Raw genomic sequence first — 24,462 nt, 5'->3', positions numbered from 1 at the left:
AAGAGCTGTGCTGAATCAGACCAAGGCCCATGGAGTCCAGCAGTCTGTTCACACAGCGGCCGACCAGGTGCCTCCAGGAAGCCCACAAACAAGACGACTGCAGCAGCACCTAATATAATAGGCCTGCTCCTCTGATCCCGGAGAGAATAGCATGCATCATGAATAGTATCTATAAGAAAGGCCCTGCTAGATGAGACCCAGGCCCATCAAGTCCAGCAGTCTGTTCACACAGTGGCCAACCAGGTGCCTTTAGGAAGCCCACAAGCAAGACCACTGCTGCAGCACCATCCTGCCTGTGCTCCAAAGCACCTGAGATAAGAGGCCTGCTCCTCTGATCCTGGAGATAATTATGCATCATGACTAGAATCCATTTTGACCAGTAGCCATGGATAGCCCTCTCCTCCATGAACACGTCCACTCCTCTCGTCAAGCCTTCCAAGCTGGCAGCCATCACCACATCCTGGGGCAGGGAGTGCCACAATTTTAACTGTGCGCTGTGTGAAGGAATACTTCCTTTTATCTGTTTTGAATCTCTCGCCCTTCAGCTTCAGCAGATGACCCCGCGTTCTGGCATTATGAGAGAGGGAGAAAAACCTCTCCCTGTCCACTCTCTCTGCACCATGCATAATCTTACACGCCTCTAATGTCTCCCCTCAGCCACCTTCTTTCCCTAGAGTTTAGGGTTGCCAGCTGGAAATATATGGACCATCCAGCCATTCACTGCCTCTAACGTAGCTTCACAGTTTAATCACTGGGGTAGCCTACCCCACAGGGTTGCTGTGAGGATGCAGTGGAGGAGGGGGCGGCGCCTGTCGCCCCAAGGGCGGGGTTTTTTAAGCGAGCGAGGCTGGCGTATGCTAATGAGCAACGTCCAACCGCCCCCTTCCTCGGCTGAGGAGATATTTTTGAATTAAGCGCGACGTCACTGCCTGGCGCTCCTCCCACCGACGTTCCCTTTTCGCGGGCAGACAGCGCGCGCGGCGCGCACTCTTGCGAGGCCACGAAGGGGGCGGGGCCGCGAAGAACTCCTCCTCCCCGCCGGCCGACGAAGCCAAAGGCCCGTTGGCGTTAGGCCCCGCCCCTTCAGGCGACGCTGCGCATGCGCAGCTGGCTGCGGCGGGTGAGGCGGCAAAAGGGGCGGGAGGGGAAAAGGACGGCTGAGGTAAGATGGTGGCCGACGGCGCTCGCTCCCTGGCCGTCCCCCTCCCGGGAGGGACCCCTCGGCCCGAGGTGAGGATTGGGGCCGGCCGGGCGGGAGGAGGTGGCGGGGGCGAGCCCCGTTCAGGTCCGTGTCAAGTTCGGCGCTATTTCTCAAGCGGGGCCTCCATAGCCAGGAGCAGTCGAGCTGTGACCACCAGTGCTAAGGGACAGCGGCGAGGGAAGGCCTCAGGGCAGTTATTGGTTGCTGGGTGGGATGTACCAGGTTTAGCAAGGCTGCTCTGGGTATCTTGTCCTTGTCCCACCCTTTATGCAAGGAGCTCGGGGGAGCACCCGTGGCTCTCCTCCATTTAGGCTCAGCACAACCCTGTGAGGTAGGTTTGACTGGAAAAGAAAGACTGGTCCAGGCCCGGCCCATGACCTTCGTACCGGAGTGGGGATTCGAACCCGAGTCTTGCCTGGACTCATGAAGCGGCCTTATACCTTAAGTCAGACCTTTAGTCCAGGATGGTCAGTATTGTCTACTCAGACTGGCAGCAGCTCTCCAGGGCCTCAGGAGGAGGTCTTTTGCACCACCTGTTGCCCGATCCTTTTAATTTGGGAGACCTTGGGAGTGGATCTTGGGACCTTCTGCAGATGCTCCGCCGCCCAGCCACAGCCCCATGCCAGCCTGGATCTAATGCTGTTTCATTTTGATCCTTCTAGGGGCTCATATGGGTGTATCTGGTGCTTGCTCCTCTGCCTTTTTTCACACTGACCCTGTGAAGTAGGTGAGGCTGATACAGAGCCTGACTGCTTCTGTTTGGAGCGGTTTATGGACTACGTCTGTGCAACGTGTTGTCAAGTCGCAGCCGACATAGGGCAACCCAGTAGGGTTTTCAAGGCAAGAGACGTTCAGAGGTGGTTTGCCATTGCCTGCCTCTTCGTAGAAGAAGAGGAGTTGGTTTTAATACGCTGACTTTCTCTACCACTTAAGGCAGAATCAAACCGGCTTACAATCACCTTCCCTCTGCCTCCCCACAACAGACACCCTGTGAGGTAGGTGAGGCTGAGAGAGCTGTGACTAGCCCAAGGTCACCCAGCTGGCTTCATGGGGAGGAGTGGGGAAACAAATCCAGCTCACCAGATTAGCCTCCGCCACTCATGTGGGGGAGTGGGGAATCGAACCCGGTTCTCCAGATTACAGTCCACCTCTCCAAACCACTGCTCTTAACCACTACACCACAAGTCGGGATAGATTTCCCCCCTCCATCCGAATAGCAACCCTGGACTTCCTTGGAGGTCTCCAATCCAAGTGCTAACCAGGGCTGACCCTGCTTAGCTTCTGAGATCTGATGATATCTGCCTAGCCTGGGCCATCCAGGTCAGGGCCAAAATTGCAAATTTCCAGAGACAAATAAGCCTAAGAATTATGTTATAGAAGTTGATGAAAACGATCCCCCTTCCCCACCTTTATCACTGTCAAGAGATGACCCTTCTCATGTGGGCGGGGGGGGGGCCCTTTGAGAATCTTTTCGTTTTCTTGAGTAAGAGTGTGGGGAGGTTAGTGAAATCTATGGTTTCTTAGCTGCTCTGTGTTTCTAACAGAACATCGCGATGGTGTGGCATGGGAAAGGGATCTGAACATCATTAACTTGGTCAGGCAAATAGAATAAGATGTATCAGTTTAGGCTTAACTGAAGTCTTGTTCATGCTTGCATGTAGATTTTTCTGAATAAAATTGGATTTACTTCCAGGCAAGTAAGTCCTGTGACTTGACGGCACACAAACAAGTAGATGCCAGTTAACTCCTTTCCGTAGCTGGAGAGCTGCCGCAGGTGCTTTGGAAAACAGCCGCTTTTCTGGAGCCCTGTACGTTGTGGTTTTTTGCACACTTGCCTGAAGAGTACAGTTCCCATAATACTTCCACATACTGGTATTCCAGTGGCATCAGGGCGTGACCGAAGCTGGTTGTAAAGAAAGAAAGCCCAAAATGTAAGCGTGGTGCTTCCCTTACTCTAGCAAGGGGGTGGGTGGAGGAAGAGAGAACTTTGTCATCCACTGAAAATGGGAATTGTGTGTTTGGAGGAAGATTTTGTGGCTTTAAAGTACAACAAGCTTTCAGTGAGTTCTCTGTGATTTAGAGGTACTGTAGCTCTCTGGGAAGCTTGTACGAGCATTTGACAGTTTGTTTGGGGTTTGCATCTGAGCACGGATCCAGCCCTGCGTTCCCCTTCCTTTGTTTACTTTACGTCTCCGGGTGGGGAAGAGACGCTCGCAATAACCTGGCAACCATGTCTGCAGTTGAGTTGCAGGAGAGTTGTTTTGTGTGTGAGTGTTCTACAGCAGCAGGGTTGAGAGGCTGAGGAGTCCGTCGCGCTTAGAGACGGCACTACCTTTTCCTCGCTGTGGCGGTGTGTTCCTGACTGCTCCCGCGCAGAATCCGCAGGAGCAACGGCTTCGCAGGTTTGTTTGGGACAGATTTCCCCCCCCCTCCGTGCAAATCTGAGGAAGCAAGGTTGAAAAGAGCAAACCTTGCAGAGTTTTATTTTGTCTGCTGAGATCTAAATTAGTTTTGCGTCTGGCTAGAAGGAAATGCTCCTAGTCCATTAGAGCTTTTCAGGGCGTCCACACCATGCTTTTCGTACGCTGTGGAACTTGAGGCAGTATGTGTCATCCAAGCACTGAGTAGACCCAGACAGGCTTGGTTTCAGCCTGTCTTGGGGCCATGTTGAGGTTTTGTTTTGGGTTTGTTTTTTGCCGTTTTCAACAATTATTTGGTCTTGGGTGTCCTTGTAGCACCAGAAGGAACGAGTCAGTAGCTGATGGAGCTCAGCTGTGGTCCCTTCTCCATATTTGTAAGACACAGTTGGGAGCATTTGGCAATAGAACGGGCTACAGCTGAGATCTGTAAACTGCTGGCTTGCATTAGACTGCTGATGTGACAAAGTAAGTAACAATATGCATTGTAAGTAACTATTATGCCTGGTATGAAGCAACTGGACAGGGAGAAGCTTTTCTCCCTCTCTCACAATACCAGAATGCGGGGTCATCTGCTGAAGCTGGAGGGTGAGAGATTCAGAACTGATAAAAGGACGTAATTCTTCACACAATACATAGTTAAATGGTGGAACTCCCTGCCCCAGGATGTGTTGATGGCTGCCAACTTGGAAGGCTTCAAGAGGGGAATGGACATGTTCATGGAGGAGAGGGCTATCCATGGCTACAAGTCAAAATGTATACTAGTCGTGATGCATACTTTTTCTGTCCAGGATCAGAGGAGCGTGCCTATTATATTAGGTGCTTTGGAACAGGCAGGGTAATGCTGCAGCAGTTGTCTTGTTTGTGGGCTTCCTAGAGGCACCTGGTTGGCCACTGTGTGAACAGACTGCTGGACTTGATGGGCCTCAGTCTGATCCAGTAGGGCTTTTCTTATGTCCTTAATATGTATAATGTGATGGTGTTGTAACTCAAGCAAACTTTATAGCAAAGAGATACTACCAAAAAATGATTTATTTGAAGCTGGCATCCAAACTAGAGCTTTCAAGAGTGGTTAGAGAACGAATGGGAAGGACTCAGTGGTAGAGTACCTGCTTGGCATGCAGAAGGTCCCAAGTTCAATCCCCAGCATCTCCAGTTAAATGGACTAGGGAGGTAGGTGATGTCAAAGACCCTTACCTGAGACCCTGGAAAGCTGCTGCCAGTCTTAGTAGTCAATACGAACTTTGGTGGACCATGGGAGGATGTTTGATTCAGTATCAGGCATGTTTATCAGTTGTGATTCTCTCTCCCTCTTGGCTTCTCTTAATGGCACTCGGCCATTAGATTGTTCCCTATTTTTTGGCCAGCACTGTAGTCCATCAGAAGCTTCCAACAAATTGTTAAAGCAACTTGAAGACCAGATGAAAAGCTCTTATGGGCAGGATGCAAACCGTGGGTCATGATTTATATCCTCCTCTGTTCTATGTGCTCTTTCATGTATGTGCAGTTTACTGTTTGAAGCTTGCATATCTGGAGCAAAAATGAGAAAGCTGTTTGGTTTGCGGTGGTTCCTGTGGAAGTAGCGCTTAAATCTGTCAATCAGCAGACTTTGGTTTTTGAAACTAAAGGAGCATATTTAGCAAGACGTTATTTGGACATGCTGAAGAATCCTTCTCACTACCTTGGCGATGGACCCAGGGAAGGAGAGTTAATATGATCTACTGATGTAAACTGCCAGATTAAACATTACTATTTTGTTTTTGGTCTACTTCTGCCGTTTTTAAAAAAAAATAGTGGCCTGAAAGTCACTTTAGTTCTTTTAGTTGTACAAAACTCAGCCTAACCCTCCGTCACTAGGTTGGCTGCGAGAATAAAATGGAGAAATCTGACGTAAGCAACGTTGGTCCCTATTGGGGAGAAAGGTGGGGTTAAATGAAGTAAATAAATACACAAGTTGAATGTTTTGCAAGGTGTTGACCAAAGTGTCCAATTATCTTTAAACAGGTGAAACCTGTGGTTAAGAATCTGAATTTCTGCTTGTTTGGAAATGCTGCGGATTCTGAAAACAGGAGCTGCGAGGACCTTGTTAAACCAAGTGAAGCGTTCAATCATTACAAGCCCCAGGTAAGTGCATAGCAACAGTCATGTTTCCTGAAGTTGGGGAATGTGTGTCCTGACCTTAATTCTCTCCATCTCTCCCCCCTCCACCACCTTGCAGGATTCTATAAGAATTTATGGACTTACTGATATTTACAATGAAACCTTGGGTGTTTATGTATGACTAAGTTAATAAGGGCTGGAAGAAGCGTCTTTGCTCTCAGTACATTTATTCCCCTGGCCCAGGGTTCTTATAGAATCATAGAGTTGGAAGGAGACATACAGGCCATCTAATCCAACCTCCTGCTAGCTTGCAGAATGGTCAGTGCCCTTAAAAGCATCTTGCATCCTAGAGTGACAGGGGTGGGGATGCATCCCTCATAATGAACATAATTTGGTCCTAATCTACCCAGATGATAATATAAAATTAGGGCTTGACCAGGCCTTTCCTCTTTGGGATAGAAAACTTTCCGAAATGGAACATTTTCTTTATTTCATAGCTCTTTATTTTTTTGCGGACATGTTCTAGGAGGATAAGACTATCCATGGCCACTAGTCAAAATGGATGCTAGTCATGAAGCACACCTATTCTCTCCAGTATCAGAGGAGCATGCCCATTATATTAGGTGCTGTGGGACACAGGCAGGACAGTTCTGCTGCAGTCATCTTGCTTGTGGGCTTCCTAGAGGCCCCTGGTTGGCCACTGTGTGAACAGACTGCTGGACTTGATGGACCTTGGTCTGATCCAGCATGGCCTTATGTTGTTATGTTGATTATGCGCATTTGCGGTTTAAAGAACCTATAAGAGAGTCTAGGGTGGGGGTGGGCGTCTAGGGCAGGGCTTTTCTGATCTTATTTCTGAAGATTTGTAACTAGTATCGAATGGATTTCATTGGAAATACAGCATTAGTCAAACTTGGCAGATTCAGAGTTTTTCAGGTGATTATCCCTATGAATTGTATGAATATACCGTAATGCTCAGTTCTCTAAAAGTTCTGTGTCAACAACTTTCAGTATATTCAATTTTTTTAAAATGTAAACAATGTATGGGAAGTACATGATATATTTTTAAATTAGTAGTATTACAATAAAACAGTTTTTTACAGTGGAAAATGGGATTTGGGGAAATACTGGGGGGGAGCTCTTATGGAATATTGTCTTTTGGAACGATTGAAACATTTTGAGAACTGTAACATGACAGTTTTTATGTAAGACAATCTGCAGTATTATGAAATTTCTATGTCTATAGAAACAATATGAAATAGAAATAATAACATGAAATAATTTCTATGAAGTATGCATATATCTAAGGTTTCTTCAGCATAGAGGTTTTCCTCTGCATTTTGCCCCCCACCCAACTGTGGTGGTCTTTCTGGGGGATTCTACAGACGTTGTCATCTGGTCACCCCCGTTCTGGGTTTCCCCTGCTCCGCTGCATCTTTTCCCAAACCTGTGTTCCTAAAATATGCCCAAAGTAGGTTTGGGGAAAGTGTGGAGAGGAAGATATGGATTTTTTTTTTTACCATGCATTCATATCCAGGTCAGAAACAGTGGAAGCGTGGCAGTTGCAAAACGCCCTTCATTGTGTAGGCAAATGCAGATGGATGGCTGTCTACAGTGATCACTTGGTAGATGAATTCAGCCTAATAATGGATCCAAAGTGAGGAAGGAAGAGTGGTGGGGACTTATTTCAGATGTTACAGGGAAGAAGTCCCACTCTGAAACTCTTCCTCCTTACACGACCTGCGTGGCAGCCAGTGCTGGAGCCAAAGATGTGTTTTTCTTCTGGAGGGACTGTACTTGTCGGTACACCTGGTCTGTTAGTCTCCTGTTTCTAAAACTGCTGCCTTTTAATTTCATTTAGGTAAACAGCAAGCAAGAAATGAACGCACAGTTGTTCTCTCCATTGTTTGGAGGGATTACAAATACCCCACCCAACGTGGAGCCTCCCCAGTTATACAGTAGCTGGTCAACATGTGCCGATGACACCAATGCTGTTGCTTCGTTGCAAGACTACACCAAAAAAAGGTATGATTGGCACTTGAGGGGGGGGCACTTTCGAGATGTCTTTCTGAGCAGAGTGATGGAGATTTTGTATTTCTATTGTTGGCCTCTGTGTGAACAGACTACTGGACTTGATGGGCCTTGGTCTGATCCAGCAGGGCCTTTCTCTTGTATACAAGAGAAATCTAAAAATTTTGGGTTGCATTGTGCGGTTCCATACCGCCAACAGGAGAAGAAAAGCCTCCGGTGGCAGTCACCCTTAGAAGTCCCGCCTCTCCAGGGCTCTGAACCAAATCTTGTGGTTCTGGCCTCATGGACGTCCAGTGACTGTCAGCCAATCAGAGTCCATGGAACTCTGCTGGATGGGTGGGGCTGAGCCAGCCCTAGCATAAATAGGGTGGTGAAAACTCCCCCACCCCCGGACATGGGTTTTGTGGCTCTGGAAATGAGCATCGGCTGAGCCAGGCATTTGTTGAGCTTTTTAGTTAGGGTTGGAGGGGTCAGCTTAGGGAAGAAAGCTTATTTTAGTGTGACACATAAGAAGAGTTGGTTTTTATATGCCGACTTATTCTACCACTTAAGGCAGAATCAAACCGGCTTACAATCACCTTCCCTTCCCCTCCCCACAACAGACACCCTGTGAGGTAGGTGGGACTGAGAGAGCTATGACTTGCCCAAGGTCATCCAGCTGGCTTGGTGTGTAGGAGTGGGAAAGCAAATCCAGTTCACCAGATTAGTGTCCGCCGCTCATGTGGAGGAGTGGGGAATCAAACCCGGTTCTCCAGATCAGAGTCCACCACTCCAAACCACCGCTCTTGACCACTACACCACGCTGACATCCTGATAAGGGCCTGTCATTCCTAACTGGTATATGTTGGTTGTGTGGAAAGGTGCTCAGTGTGGGAAAAGAACAGGCTTGAACCTGTTGTGGTAACATGACTGGAGAAAAAGGAATCAAGTCTCCCTTCAGGGTTCATTCGCTTTACTTGAGAGCCAGCATTACTTCCTATATTTAAATTATCCACACATCAGATTTACCTTATTAAACACTTTATTTTCTGTAGAATAAACCTATGCTGATCATCTCCGTCTGTCATGTTAAACATATAAGAACATATAAGATTTCTGTTTGCCCCACAAATAAGTACAGCCTTGGTCTAGCACGGGGGTGTCGAATTCAATTGTTTCGAGGGCTTGATATGACATAAATGTCACTGGGTTGGGCCGTGCCATGCCTTGCCAGCCCAGGTTGAGAGTGCGGGGTGGGTGGCTGGCTTGCGAACTGGATAAGAGCTCTCAAGGGGCTGGATCCGGCCCTCGGGCCTTATATTAGACACCCCTGGTCTAGCAGGTTTCCAAATATGATACCTTTAGGGAGCACATAGCTACCATTCCCAAAGCTTGTGTCCCCCTTTTTTTTTGATAAATAGTTAAATTGTGGAACTTCCCGCCCCAGGATGTGGTGATGGCTGCCAACTTGGAAGGCTTTAAGAGGGGAGTGGACATGTGCATGGAGGAGAGGGGTATTCATGGCTACTAGTAAGAATGGACACTAGTCATGATGCATGCCTATTCTCTCCAGGATCAGAGGAGCATGCCTAATATATGAGGTGCTTTGGAGCATAGGCAGGATGGTTCTACTGCAGTCGTCTTGTTTGTGGGCTTCCTATAGGCACCTGGTTGGCCCCTGGGTGAACAGACTGCTGGACTTGATGGACCTTGGTCTGATCCAGCATGGCCTTATGTTGTTACGTTGATTATGCGCATTTGCGATTTAAAAAACCTATAAGAGAGTCTAGGGTGGGGGTGGGGGGGCTGGGTATTCTTTAGTTCAAAAGGCAGCTGCCGCAGAGCCTTCCCCCCTCCCTTTCTCTCACCTCAAAGCACCACACCTGCCTCAAAGGAAAGATTCTTGTGCCTGAGCAAAATGCCTCTAATGTGGTGCTCAAATGTCTCATTTTCAGGGCACAGATAAATCTGTCATACTCTGGCAGCGGGCCTGATATGTTTGGTTTAGTGTCCAGCATCCTGGAGGAGCCGAACAAGCAAGAACCTGCAACAGACTGGTAAGCAAAAGGTTGACTATTGATACAAAAGTTATTGCAGAGTAGCACGGAAGCTTTTCCGAAACTGTCCCGCAGCCTGACTCCTTTCATGTTAAGTTTGCATAGAATTGCAGCCTCAGTCATTGCAGAGCCAGATTAGTTGAACTTACGTCTAATTGGTTTCCTCTCCTGTTGCTGTAAAATCTTTTGAAAGGCTGTAATTATTTCAGACAGACAAGAAAATATAAATTAATCGCTGACAGGAACAAAGTGAAAATACGTTTGCCACATGTGTGTTTCCAAACAGAGCATATTTATTGTTTGATTTGATTTGAGCCCAGCCCTTGCCCAACATAAGTTAGGATCAGGGCGGCTTCCAACGTTATATGCCAGTGCAGTTAAAACATGAATTTAAAACACAAAACAACATGCAGGTTAAAAGAAGACTTTATTCACAACTTGTCCGAATCCCTTCCTCATATAATTAAAATTGTCATTGAAGTTATCACAAAGGATTTAACTGTTTTTTTTAATGAGTTCAGCCTGAGTATACCTGAGAGTAAAAGTATCTCTTCAGAACTTAGGAGTGTTCACACTGATTATGGATTGTAATTAAAATAGTAGCTGTGAGCCTTGTAAAGAATTTTTCAAGTTATTTTTTTTTAGTAAATGCTTGTTTTCAAAACAACATGAAAAACATCTAGCACATAATACATAACAATCAGTACACACTACACTTCACACTAAACACACAATACATTTACAATCTCCCATTTACATTTCTCTATATCTTTTTGTACGTTCTATCTTACTCTGAATTATTATTTATAATTATAAAAAGCTCCTAAACAGGAAATATACATTGACCCATATTCTTTTTGATCCTACCTTTCATAACTATTATAACTACTGCCTTGTATAATAAGTATTTCAATGCATAATTGATAATATATAGAGCAAATAGAATTTTTCAAGTTCTGACCATGTACAAGCTAGCATCATACATTGTGTTGACGGAACAAAACATTTAGCATTAAAACATTTGTCTGTTACAGGAACGCTCTTTCAAGATTGTTTCCACCCGTGTGGTCATCGGACTCAGAAAACAGTTTCTCAGGGCTTTTTCCTATAAATATTTTGGAAAACAAAGATCTCACCAACTTAGTTGGTGCACTGCACCCTTACGAAGAACACTTGAGAGAGTCATCTTCCACAGAGTCATTAAAGAAGGACTTTGATGGTTTCCCCACTACAGGATCTTGGAATGCGCTTTCCGATGCTTGCATTCGGCCTCCTGAAAAGATGTTCAGGGACGCTACTCCCATAAACAAGGTTTTCAAACAACATGGAATCAATCAACAAGACGGTCTGGAGTATCAAAACATACACAGTTATGACAAGAAGCCATTACATAGTGACGGTGGAAGGAGCCATATGGATTTTAGCACTTTCTCATCTCGAGCTAGAGTAAAAGACGGCTCTAAGAAAGAATATCCAAAAATGGATAAAGGAAGAATAGTGCTTGGGGAAAATGATCCAGGAGGACCAAGACAATACTTCAGCCAACTATCCAATAATTCTTCCGCTGATGGCTTTTGGGACCTAATGACCCAAGAAAACAGCTTGTCTCCTGAAAGATACACAGATTTCACCACTGCTCACGAATCACAGCAGTTTAGTTGTCCATCCCTCTATATTTGCACGCCAACATCTAATAAAGAAAATAGCCTTCCTGATGGAATGAATACAAAATTGCAGGAAACCTACCCACCAAACATCTATAATTCTATTAATACAGAAACAACTTTATGTAACACTGAATGTAAAATCCCTGAACATCCTCCAAAACTATCCTGTAATAGCTTGCCTCTAAAACCAGCTCTACAGAATACAAATTCAGCTTACAATGGGTACACATGGTTGGATGCTAAAATACTGAACATAGCGACTGCATCATGTGTCACTTACGGGAAGCAAACGAGCTCTCAGCTGTCTTCAGCTCACTCAAGTAGATCATCTGCTGATCAGCCAGCAGTCCAGCCTGCCTATTCACAGATGTCACCCGCATCTCCTTCAGGAAACAATGGGAAACTGCGAATGTCCAGTAACATTCCCAATAGCTCAGGGTTTTCCAGCTCCTCAGAAAAACAGAAGAAACCTAGCCCTATTGGACATCCCCAGAAGGCTTCCTCAGTGACTTCTGAAGGATTCTATGGTAAAATACCTATTGGTGCCCCCTCCGGCGGGTTATCATCGCAGTATTCTGCAAATCACAGATTTCATAACAAGCCAAGCCAGTTCAATGCTAATGAAAGAACAGTGCATAATGAGAGAAGAGGTAAAAATAACGGTATTCTGCACCCAGGCTATGCGGGCCCAAATCGAGCTCAGTTTGATGCGTTGAGAAGAAAACAAGATCAGAATGGTGGCAGCTTGGCGGACTTCATCAATCCTTCTTTCCTTCCTCTTTTCCCGTTAGTGTCTGGCTATCAGCACACACCCAGCTTTCCTCCTTTAAATCCTTATCCTTTTCCGTCACCGACAAACGTTGCCTTTTCTCCGTTGCCCTTTCCGTTGTCTGAACTGGTCGACCTTTTCCACTACGATGATTTTCACCACTTGAGCCCCTTCCTCAACGATCTCTTCTGTGCAGAAGTGTCCGCACCGTGTTTTGCCTTCCCCCCTCCTCTGAACAACTACCGGCCTCCAAAGAATCGTAGCGGGCCTGCGAACGAGCTCCATATTCATCTGGAAGAATGTTACGATCAGTGGAGAGCGCTCGAGAGGGAACGGAAAAAGGTCAGTTGCGTAATCCGTGGGAAGTTTAAATCTCAAGAGTAGTTAATGGTAAAATAAGTAGAGAGGGTAGCTTCACATGCAAAAGGTTAGATCCGTCAGACAGACAGCGTGGTGTAGTGGTTATGAGCAGTAGTTTGGAGCGGTGGACCTTGATCTGGAGAACTGAGTTTGATTCCTCGCTCCTCCACATGAGTGGCGGACGCTAATGTGGTGAACCGGGTTGGTTTCCCCACTCCTACACATGAAGCCAGCTGGAAAACCCTGGTGCAGCAGTGCTGTTGCTGGACGGGGCGTTCCCGGCCTGGAGGGGCTGTGGAAGTTGACTAACATGAGCTCTGCCCCTAGGAAAGCCCGCTGGTGCCGCATGTCTATTCCGGGATTTACATCCCAGAGAGACTGTGCTACTGGAGGGAGCCTGGCTTTGGCTGGGATATAGAGCGGGATACAAGACTGATAATAAATAAATAAAGACAAAGTACATAGCCCTTCCCTGTTCTGCTCTCCCCAGCACATAACTGTAATTCAGAACCATGTTGCCTCTGAAATGTGATGGTTCCATTTCATTTCCTATAAGCAAAAAAAAAGTGTGTTTTATATGGCAGATATTGGATGATACACAGCATGGCATGAGGAATAATAGAGCTGCTCAGCTAAAGTCTGGGCAGATGACACATCAGTGCCAATCTCTGACTGTTTGGACCTGGTCTGTAGGGATAAGCAACCTAACAACCCAATTAGGCCTGTCTAGACTCTTCTCTCCCCTACCCCCAAACTGCTTGTTTCCCCAAAATATCCTGATTCATGATTGGACTGGAATGAGACTAAAAGCGCTCCAATTCTGCCCCAGGATGCACGGTCTGCCTTTTTCTGTGCTGAGTCGTTCTTTGAGCCCATAACATTTTATTTTGAGCCCTGTTTGGCTGTAGGCAGATAAGTGGTAGCACTAGGAAGCTTGGAAGGATTTGCATTGTTTTACAGTTAACAGTGCATCACAGGGGTGTCAAACCTACAGCCCAGGGGCCGGATCCGGCCCCTTGAGAGCTCTTATCCGCCCTGCGAGCCAGCCGAGGCAGCCCCTCACCTGGATCTGGGCTGGCGAGGCATGGCCTGGCCCGACCAAGTGGCATTTATGTCCGGCCCTCATAACAGATGAGTTTGGCACCCCTGGAGTATCACTTCATCAGAAACTTTGAAAAATAAGACATTTCTCTTACAATTCCAGGGAAAGGATGGGAAAGAGCAGCAAAGCTGGGAGGATACTGGGAAGTGAACGTTTTTTATTTTCCCCTTCAGGCCGAGGCAGACCTAGCAAGAAACTTCCCAGGGAAGCGAGTGTCCGGTTCCAACAGCGCTCCATTTTCCAAGCTGCCTGCCAAGCCTTCCCGAGTGGACCGTTTGATTGTGGATCAGGTCCGAGAACAGGCGAGGGTAAGCAGGCTCGAGGGTGACACTGTTTGGGTTGTGTCGTGGGCGCAAAAAAAAATGTTTGGCTGTTAAAAGGCTTGTCGCTTGGCGGAACAAAAATTGAAATTGGTAGGAGCGACGGAATAGCCCTATCCTCCATGACATGTCCACTCCCCTCTTAAAGATATTCCAACTTGGCAGCCATCACCACATCCTGGGGCAGGGAGTTCCACAATTTAACTATGCGTTGTGTGAAGAAATACTTCCTTTTGTCTGTTTTGAATCTCTCACCCTCCAGCTTCGGTAGATGACCTTGCGTTCTAAAATTATGAAAGAGGGAGAAAAGTTTCTCCCTGTCCACTCTCTCCATACCATGCCTGATTTTATAGACCTCTGTCATGTCTCCCCTTACACAAGTTCTTTCCAAGCTAAACAGTCCGAATCTTTTTAACTGCTCCTCATAGGGCAGTTGCTCTAGTCCCCTGATCATTTGGGTTGCTCTTTTCTGCACCTTCTCAATCTCTGCAATATCCTTTTTCAGGTGTGGTGACCAGAACTGTATTCCAAGTGTGGTCTCACCATATATTTGTTCAAGGGCAGTATGATATTAGCATCCTTGTGTCTATGGGCACATCTTCTCCTCACAAAGCTTTGTGCGTGTATGACTTTTCCTTCTCTGGCCTTCCAATTATGTTTTCCTCCTCTTCCCTTTGTGTCCTGGAAGAAGGTACATCTATTCTTCGCTGCTTGGCTCCCTGTTGCTTTCATAACATAGTTTGATCTGTCCCACACTGTGATGGAGAACTTCTCTTCTCTTGGCAGCTGAATTGCACGCAGCAGCTTCTCTTCTGGACCATTTCCTGCTCAGTATGGATTTGTTTTAGTGCCACACAAACTTGGCCTGAGCGTGCAGTCCTTAGCTTAGCGATTGTTCCGTCACAACTAGAAACCGGGGCTTATTGGGCAAACGGGAATGTGCACATCTGTTCTGTTGAACAGTAAAAGTGGAATGGGAATTGTGTGTGTGTGCATACAAAATTAAACCTTGTCTGTCGTTTTTTTTAGGTGCACACTTTAATAGGAAAAATGGGGAGGCTCAGTGGTGTTCCTGTCCACCCTAACATAGCTGTCACTCTGGCACATCACTTGGAAGCCATCCGTGCGACCCAAGCAAGACGCAAGGATGAGATAGTGAATGCTGTCAATCCTCAGAGGCAAGGAGCGTCTCGCCACAATAATGAAAAGGGTAGGAACTTTCTGATAGCTGCAACACTTTGTACACTGGAGGGGCTGTGGCTCAGTGGTAGAGCATCTGCTTGCCATGCAGAAAGTCCCAGGTTCAATCCCCAGCATCCCCAGTTAAAGGGAATAGGCAGGTTAGGTGATGTGAAAGACCTCTGCCTGAGACACAGAATCATAGAGTTGGAAGGGACCACCAGGGTCATCTAGTACAACCCCCTGCACAATGCAGGAAATTCTGAACTATCTCCCCCCCCCCCCACACACACACACACACAGTGACCCATACTTCATGCCCAGAAGATGGCCAAGGTGCCCATTGTCTCATGATCTGCCTAAGGTCATAGAATCAGCCATGCTGACAGATGGCCATCTAGCCTCTGCTTAAAAACCTCCAGGAAAGGAGCGCTTACCACCTCCCAAGAAAGCCTGTTCCACTGAAGAATTGCTCTGACTGTTGGAGAGACCCTGGAGAGCTGCTGCCGGTCTGAGTAGACAATAATGACTTTGATGGACCAAGGGAAGGCAGCTTCATGTGTTCACTTGTGTGCTCTTCTCTCACTGGGTTGATGACATCTGCAGGCGAGCGAAGATTTCTGAAGGAGCCACACAAAAAGGCCGCGCTTGATGCAGTAGGTGCCATCTTAGAAGAGATGCTCCCCTTTCCCTTGCACAAGAGAGAATGCTTCTTCCAGGAGCACAGTTGTCTGTGGTTTTTGCAACATATTAAAAATGTTTTTTAATTTCCACAGTTAATTGGGGATACTTTAAAAAAAAAATTAGAGAGCCAGTGCGGTGTAGTGGTTAAGAGTGTCGGACTAGTATCTGGGAGACCTGGGTTCGAATCCCCACCCATGCAATGGAAGCTCGCTAGGGGCACCTGGTTGGCCCCTGTGTGAACAGACTACTGGACTTGATGGAGCTTGGTCTGATCCAGCAGGGCCTTTCTTATGTTCTTATGGATACTGGTCAAGATGCATGCCTATTCTCTCCAGGATCAGAGGAGCATGCCTGTTATATTAGGTGCTGTGGAACAGAAGCAGGAAAATGCTGCAGTCGTCTTGCTTGGGGGCTTCCTAGAGGCACCTGGTTGGCCACTGTGTGAGCAGACTGCTTCACTTGATGGGCCCTGGTCTGATCCAGATTCTGTAGAGAATAGGTATGCATCATGACTAGTATCCATAAGAATAGCCCTGGTGGATCAGACCAAGGTCCATCAAATCCAGCAGTCCTTTCACACAGTGGCCAACCAGGTGCCTCTAGGAAGCCCCCAAACAAAACCACTGCAGCAGCATTATCCTGCCTCTGTTCCACAGCACTTTATATAATAAGCCTGCTCCTCTGATCCTGGAGAGAATAGCGATGTATCATGACTAGTATCCATTTTTACTAGTAGCCATGAATATTCCTCTCTTCAATGAACATGTCCACTCCCCTCTTAAAGCCTTCCAAGTTGCGTAGTGAAAAATGCACCCTTTGTCTGTTTCGTGGGATACTCTAAATCCTATTAAACCTTCCGTTGCATCATTGCAAAAAAGCATTCCCTGTTGAAATGGTCAGTGACGATATGCTGCTTGTCTTGCAGATGTTCTTGCTCTGGCGGCTGCCATTAAAGAGCTGGCTTTCTCCACACGAAAGACACGCACAGCTTTATGGTGCGCTCTCCAGATGACTCTCCCAAAGACTTCAGCCAGCGTTTCAGCAAAGGAGGCAGAAGTAGAAAGGGTGTTGCAGGAGCTCTGTCCCGTCACCGGCCACTTAGAGGGGAAGCCCGGCGTGGAGCATGAAGACAAGGAGAACAAGAGGGGGAACCACAAAGAACCCCAGCGGGTCATCAGATGAGCGGAGGTCAAAAAACGAATCTTGTAGCCATGTGGAAAATGCGCCAGGCAGTCAGTGCAGCTCACTGATATGTGGTGTGTGTTTCCACCGTTGTGGCTCAAGTCTAGATATATGCATCTGTGTTAATAGTGTTGCAGCCTTCTTAACGTCGGTGGTGTTGTGTTGTCTGCTGTGTAAAATAGAAGGGATGGACCGATAGGAAGAGACAAAGCAATAGTGGATCATCTTCCCGACTACCGATCCAAAGCTGACTGGGAAACCAGCAGGCGGCAAAGCTGATTCTGCTGTTTTACGAATCGAGCGTGTCTTTGTCGTGTAGGTTCATTCATTCTTGGGTTTATAACTTCAAATATTTGGGGTGCCAAAGGGATTGCCAAATACTGGTTTTGAGTGTCTTTAGAATCAGCGACGGATAATGCCGTTCCCGTTGCGGTATTGTCAGGAGCTGAACTTCTTGACGATTAAACCCTCGGCAGCAAACACTGTTTTGCGTTACTTATGTGAAGCTGTGTTTCCAACCTGAACTTTACGCCCAGCTGGTTCAAACTTCGGTTTCCAACAGCGGTGGGGTTCTGGTTTAAAATCAGTAGGCTGTAAACACAGTAAACATTGCATTATGACAGGCATTAGCCAGAGAGATTAACTTGTCCCTTAAGATTAGTAATGATGCCGTAGTGGCTTAAAACTAACTTGGAGTGCACTTAATGAAAAAAAATGGTTATTAATGATTTGAGTATTTATTTTAATGGCTAATATATTTTAATTTAATTTTTAAAGTACACTTTGATCACTTGGCAGACCTAACGTTCTCTCAGGAAGTCTGTGTGTGTTTACTCTATAATATATACACGTAATCATTTATTGTGTTTATAGAATAGTTACATAAGACTAACTCTATACTAAGTTACCAAAGCAGGCTAATTTATTTTTTTGCATAAGGAAATTCTGTGTGTTGAATTGTTAGGCTTCATGCAGTGTGTCAGACAATCAGATACGTTACACGTCATTGTGAATGTACAAATGGAGAAGCCGACAGTGTCCCCTGGCCAGAGTTTCCCAGGTGTTCTCTTGATTTTGCTCACTGTGTAAGTATTTCCCCCTTCACAGATTAGGGGCAGTTCCATGCAAATGAAGGTGTGCGCATGTGCATGCCTAGCTGTTCTCCTGACATGGCAGTGAAGAAAGAAGTGGAGTGCATGTGTGGGAATGCCTGCACATGAAAGGAATCTCTGGATTGGGATTTAATGTTTGGGTTCTTAATCACTTATGAGTATTAATATTAGTTGTACAAAACTATAGAGGTTACATCTGCAATAACCGAGTAATGCACTCGTTATTTTATTAATGAACTCTGGAAAGAAGTTCTTAACAACTGTATTGAAAAATGAGGCATATTGGGGAAAGAAACACTAAAAAGGCATAGGAGAGGCTTTAGGTTGATGTTAAATTGAATACTATTCCAGAAACATAAAAAATAGGTTCTCTGTACTTATTCCCAACATAATTTAGCATTGCGCTTGTATAGAAATGGTTTAGACTAAAGGTAGCATGAACAGGACAAGAAATTTGGCATGTGTAGCAGGAAACGCAAATACCTCGCCTTCTCCCTCCTTATTAAAAAAAAAATATTTGAAAGGCACAATTTTCCCAAGGGTGCCATATTCTTACAGGAAAATATAGACTATCTACAGCCTAAGATTTAGTAGAGATAAACGCTTAAGAAATTAATGATGTGTGTGTTTATTTTGCACTTAATGTCATAACGGTCAAATATGCTTTTGTGAGTTAAAATTAGTTTATGGTATGAGGAGCTGATTGAATTTAACTCTTGCAACTTTGCTATGTTAAAAATTGTAATTTTACTGTCTTCTTTCTTGTTTACAAAATTATTGTACTTCTCCAGAACTGTGTGATAGTAGCAAATGCGTTAGGCACACTGAGTTCTTACTTTATGAGGAAATCATTAATATAATTGTGATAATTGGTTGGTCAAGGTAACGTGCCTTTAAGAGTCTTAAAAAGTAAGTATAATCCGTGTGCTTGCTTTATTTTGTTGTAACTGAGCAATATATTTAAAGGGATGATAAGCTGCTTTTGATAGCTAATTGTTTATTATATGAATGTTTCATAACCAATTTCCAGCACTGGGTTCCCTAGCTTTAGAATACTTGGGATGTGTTTGTAGTGTTTCCTTTCGATTGCCTTTAAAAGCATCATGTCTCATCTAACTATACTCTCACTGCATCTTCTAGCTGTGCTCGGAAAAGGGTATTGACTGAGGCCCGCCAAAGGCTGAGAATTTTAATGCATGCTTTGTGAAAGTGAATTCTCAGCACCTGGGCTTTAAAAACCCAACTGCTTTCTACTGGTTTTATTTGCCTGCGTGGGGTGTTGTCTTACTTGCCTGCAGTTTTGACCATGGCCTTTCGGCTGACAGTTGCATGTCATTCCCGGCCGTTAAGATTTGGCTGAGGTGCGATGCACCTGGCCTAGACCTGATCAGGTTCACTAGATGCTGGACAGGGATACTGGCCCATTAGTGATGGTGTTGTCTGACGCCGTGTGCTATTTGCTCTTGGAGTTGTTTGTTTTTTGGTGGGGGGGGGGAAATTGGACAATCTGAAAGGCTGACGGGGTTGCACGTTCTCGAAAAGCTTTGAAGTATTTCCCCCCTTGTCTTTATTCAAGGCATCGAACTACAGCTTGCGTTCTGTATTATCCTGGTTGTTACTTAAGGGAGGGATTTAATGACCTTGGAATTGGACCAATGAGGGGTGGGGTCTCCAGGGTCCAAGCCAACGATCACTCTTCCCCCTTGGTCACAAGTTGAAAGAATGTATGTCGTGCGCTGTGATGTGGCAGCCATTGAGTGGATCCTGTGGTATGTGGAACTTGGCTTGTGTGCCCTTGAATACCAGATGTGTTAAATTACACAGAGTAGATAAGGATAGGTAGCTTTTTTTAAAAAAAAAATCATAAGTGCTTTGACCAGATTAGTGTTATTTTGTGTGCGCTTTACTAAACTTGCAAAAGCTTATTTCTGTAGTTCTTCTGCGTAGCGGCTACTGTGGGGAAGTGCAGTAGTGTACAGTATTGAAGGTAGTTTTGTCGAAGCCTGATTTGGCGCGGGCTGAATTCCGCCTCAATCCCCAAGGGTTTTGTTTATGCAGGAATGGTTCTACTTGTAGATGGCAGTGTAAGATTCATTCTGAAGGCTGTATAGCTTAGCCTTAGATTGGGTTCTGCATGGTATTTCCACATGTGCTGAATAGCGTGTTCTGATTCTCCAGAAATGTCTTGCCTGCTGATTTGTAGCACTTAGAGTTTATCATGCACGGGCTAGAATTGAGTGGTGGGCAAGCGAGTAAGGACTTGTCCGTGTCCTGCATGATTTGTCCCGTTTTTCTTCAATCGGACAATGGGGCTGCCATTTTGGTGAAAGCGGGCTGAAGCCCCACTAGGCTGCGGCAAGCTACGGTCTTTGTAAATATTTTTGATGGTGGGCAAAGCTGGCATCTTGATTAGAAAGGCCACCTTGGTTTTCGAATTACTTTATTGACCTTAATTTTCATTAGCCATATGCGTCTTTGGTTGTAAACCGTTTCTTCTCGAATGTCAGGTACCAAGAAATACCAGAAGGGAACTTGCATTGACAGAATGCTTTTACTTACAGCTGAGTAAAGTACGATAGGCCCTCAGCCAACAAGCTTACAAGTTTTTGAGAGTTTAGCATTTTGGCTTTTGTTTGTTTTTAACCTTTACTTGGTTGAACGGCAGCTCACCTCTTTCAGTTGCTCCTTGCGTGGTTTTATGGGTTTTACTTAACCAGCACATTCCCCCCCACCCCCGGTAAACCTTTCTATGAGATTATGAAAACAATTGCGTTTTGTAAATGCTTTTGCAAGAGACTTGCGTAGCATCTTGCCACTTGGGTTTTAAAGGCTGTGAGTCTTTCTAGTATTTTAAAAAAAGAAATAATATGTGTGTTGACTATTAGCAATAGTTTTGTGATGCAAAAAAAACAACAACCTGTGTTAGGTGACTTATCCAACTTGCAGACAAGCGAAAAGTTCCTGAGGCGCATCAGTCGAATAAATTACTAACTTGGCTGCTTCGCCAGGTAAGCTTTAATAATGATTGTACTTGCTGGCGAACCATGCAGGGCTGACAAGAAAGAGCATGCATCTAGGCCGCGGATCAACTGGAAACAGCTGTAGGAAGCTTTCCCGCAGTTTGCAGTGCAAGTGTGGGAAGATGAGCTTGCTTTCTTATTTTTATTACAGATAAAGGGATGATAAACATGGTCTATTTTAATATAACCTTTGTAGCACGGCGTCCTGTGAATCATTAGCCAATTTTGTCTAACTGCACACTTTCACACTGCTAGAGACGAAATGGAAAAGCTTCTTAGCAGTCGATTTCATGTAGTATCTTGAACAAGAAACGTGTCTCTGCGGAGGTCACTTGCTGCATAAGAGACTTGATCACTGGTCAATTTAGGTGCTGATTCCTTGTATCTGGAAACAACTGTGGATCTGAAAGCTGCAAATATCTCACTTCTACCTCTCCTGGAATTTTCTAGATGACGATCAAGTTCATTCCGTGGCGGTCGACCAAGGCCTCCGTTGGTATTCCCTAAAGCTGGGGTTGAGGAGTACCTCTATTTAAGTGTATTGCGTGAACCACGATGCCTTGTAGAGCCAAGGCAGACCTTCATTGGCATGAAATCATTTGACGTACAGTATGTGCACTTGTAGATTACGTTGAGAAAACAATTGAACAGTAGACGGGTGCAAAATGTTTCTTTGTGAATCCTATAAAAATCATGGTCAGTAAAATGTTCTAGCGTTGTTTTTATATGGATTTTTTCCTTACCTAAATTGATAATGTGCCTGATTGTTACCACTAGTATTCTGTTATTAATTTTTGACTTGTTTCCTATGGTAATTTTTTCCCCTTCTGTAATTGTCACTCAGAAATACCTGTTACATGTGCTGGCAAACAATAAAGTATTTAATATTTAAACTATTATGGTTGGGAGCTTCTCCCCCCTACTTCCTTGAAGTCATGCAAAGTGAGGTGAGGCCTTTTAGTCTGTTTAACCTAGCCGCATGGAAGTCTCTTGGGGAGGGGCCCTGGCTCTGTGGCAGAACATCTCCTTGGTATCCAAACAGTCTAGGGTTCAATCCCTTTCATCTCTAGTTAAAAGGATCAGATGCCATGAAAGATCTCAGCCCGAGACCTTAGAAAGCCGCTCCCAGTCTGTGGGTTACCTCTAATTGGATAGCTTTAGCAATCAAACATGGAGGAAGTTAACGGATTCGATATGCATTCAGAAACGATAGTTTAGTTTAGAACCTCAAGTTTTGCAGTTTGAGAGCTATTTTTGTAGTTACGATAGCTGCAAAATTAATACAAGCATACCGTGGCGATATTGCAGGTCCAGACCACCACGCTAAAGCGAGGCACATGAATTTTTGGGCTTCCCTGTGCATATAAAAGAAGAAGAGCTGGCTTTTATATGCCAACTTTCTCTACCACTTAAGGAAGAAACAAACCGGCTTATAATCACCTTCCCCACCCCACAACAGACACCCTGGGAGGTAAAAGTTATGTTTACGCTATACTGTAGTCTATTAAGTGAGCAATAGCATTATGTCTAAACAATGTACTGTTATAATAATGAAAAAGTTTGAAATATTGCGAGAATTACCGAAATGTGCCACAGGCACTAAGTGAGCCTGTTGCGCTGATAGACTTGCTCGAAAACGCAATATCTGCGAAACGCAACAAAATGAGGTATGCCTGTAAGTCCTACTGTCAAAGAACCACATCTTATAAATGCCAGAAATACTGCGGTGCTAAGAGATGCTGTCTTTGCACTTCCAGAAAGCATATAGAGAAGGGCCCAAGAAATATCTCAGTGGGCTGCTGAACTCTTTATCATTCCAATAGTTCTATAAAGGTTTAGGCTCATGTTGTGGAGAGCAAATGAGTATGACAAGCAACCTCTTACGGAGAAGCAGGTATGAAAGTTATGTGGGGTGAGGTCACAACTCAGAAGCTCTAAGCACCCCCCCCCTTTCCAGGTGAGGAACAGAGAGGGGTCGTGATAGACGGAGAGGCAGCGGAGAGAACAACTTTCCAGTGTGAGCTCTCAGGTTGTCTCGGGTTTGTGATACAAAACTCTGCCTCACCCCTCAACACAACGCTTGTACATGCTGGTCCCATCAGGCCGCCTGCTTGAGGCTGAAAACCCCTTATTGGCGTAGCTGTTCACGTAAAGTCAAGGCAGCGTTGCTGAGTTCCAGGAAGCGTCTGCATTCTGCGTGAGTCCAAACCAAACGGCCAGACTTCACCGAGACTGGCCTGTACACTTCACTGTGGATGTTTTGAGGTAATTAGTTTGCAACTTTGTTTTGGGTGGAATTTGTCTAAGATCTTTGACCATAGGGGCTATTTGTTAATCAGCCGCAGAAACAAAGTTGAACTGTTTTCGAGGAAGGGGGGGGGGGAAAGAAGCTCTAAGGTTCCTTGGTGTAAAATAGACATCGGAATTGCAAAGTCAGATTCTACACTATACGTTTTGGTGGGGGAAAGTGCCGTTGAGTCGCAGCCAACTTATGGCAACCCCTCATGGGGTTTTCAAGGCCAGAGATGTTCTGAGGCGGTTGGCCATTGCCTGCCTCTGCGTAGCAACCCTGGACATCCTTGGTGGTCTCCCATCCAAGTACTCACCAGGGCTGGCTCTGCTTAGCTTTTGAGATCTGATGAGATCAGGCTAGCTTGGGCCAACTAGGTCAGGCCTAGAGACATACAGAGGTGGTTTGCCGTTGCCTGCCTCTGCGTAGCAACTGGACTTTCTTGGTGGTCTCCTATCCAAGTACTAACCAGAGTTGACCCTGCTGAGATACCAAGATCAGGCTGGCTTGCACCACCTTTCTTTAGTGTGGGGGTGGCCATATACTGTAGGTTGATACCTTGATATTGCTCAGTTCCCTGATTCCTGGAGGCCTGGGGTTTAGAGCTGGGCAGTGCTGCCGAAGGCCCCCGTGTTGGCAAAAAGACCACTTTGTTGCCAGCTTTTGGAAACCTGAGTTGAGTGTGGGATGCCGCCGGAGGCAGTGAGTCTGGAAGGCTACACAAAAAATGTCTGGCTGCCAGCCACGAGTGTCCTGGGCTAAATGGATGGGTCTTGGCCTCTTGCCTTGGCCTTGATGAAGTCATTGGAGGGGGTTGATTGCTCATCCTTCATTGCAAGCTCATTGGAGTGCCTGACAGTTACCTTGCCTGCTGTTCCAATGGATGTTGGGAGGCAGCCCAATTCTGTACATGCCTGATTATTCAGGAGAAAATTGGCAAGTCCCGAGTGGAAAATACAGTAGGCAAGGTATTACAGGCAACTTGCGTTCTG

The sequence above is a fragment of the Euleptes europaea genome, chromosome 11, assembly GCF_029931775.1.
Source record: "Euleptes europaea isolate rEulEur1 chromosome 11, rEulEur1.hap1, whole genome shotgun sequence".
In the NCBI taxonomy this organism is placed as follows: domain Eukaryota; kingdom Metazoa; phylum Chordata; class Lepidosauria; order Squamata; family Sphaerodactylidae; genus Euleptes; species Euleptes europaea.
The sequence above is the reverse complement of the archived record's forward strand: the minus strand, read 5'-3'. Positions refer to the sequence as shown.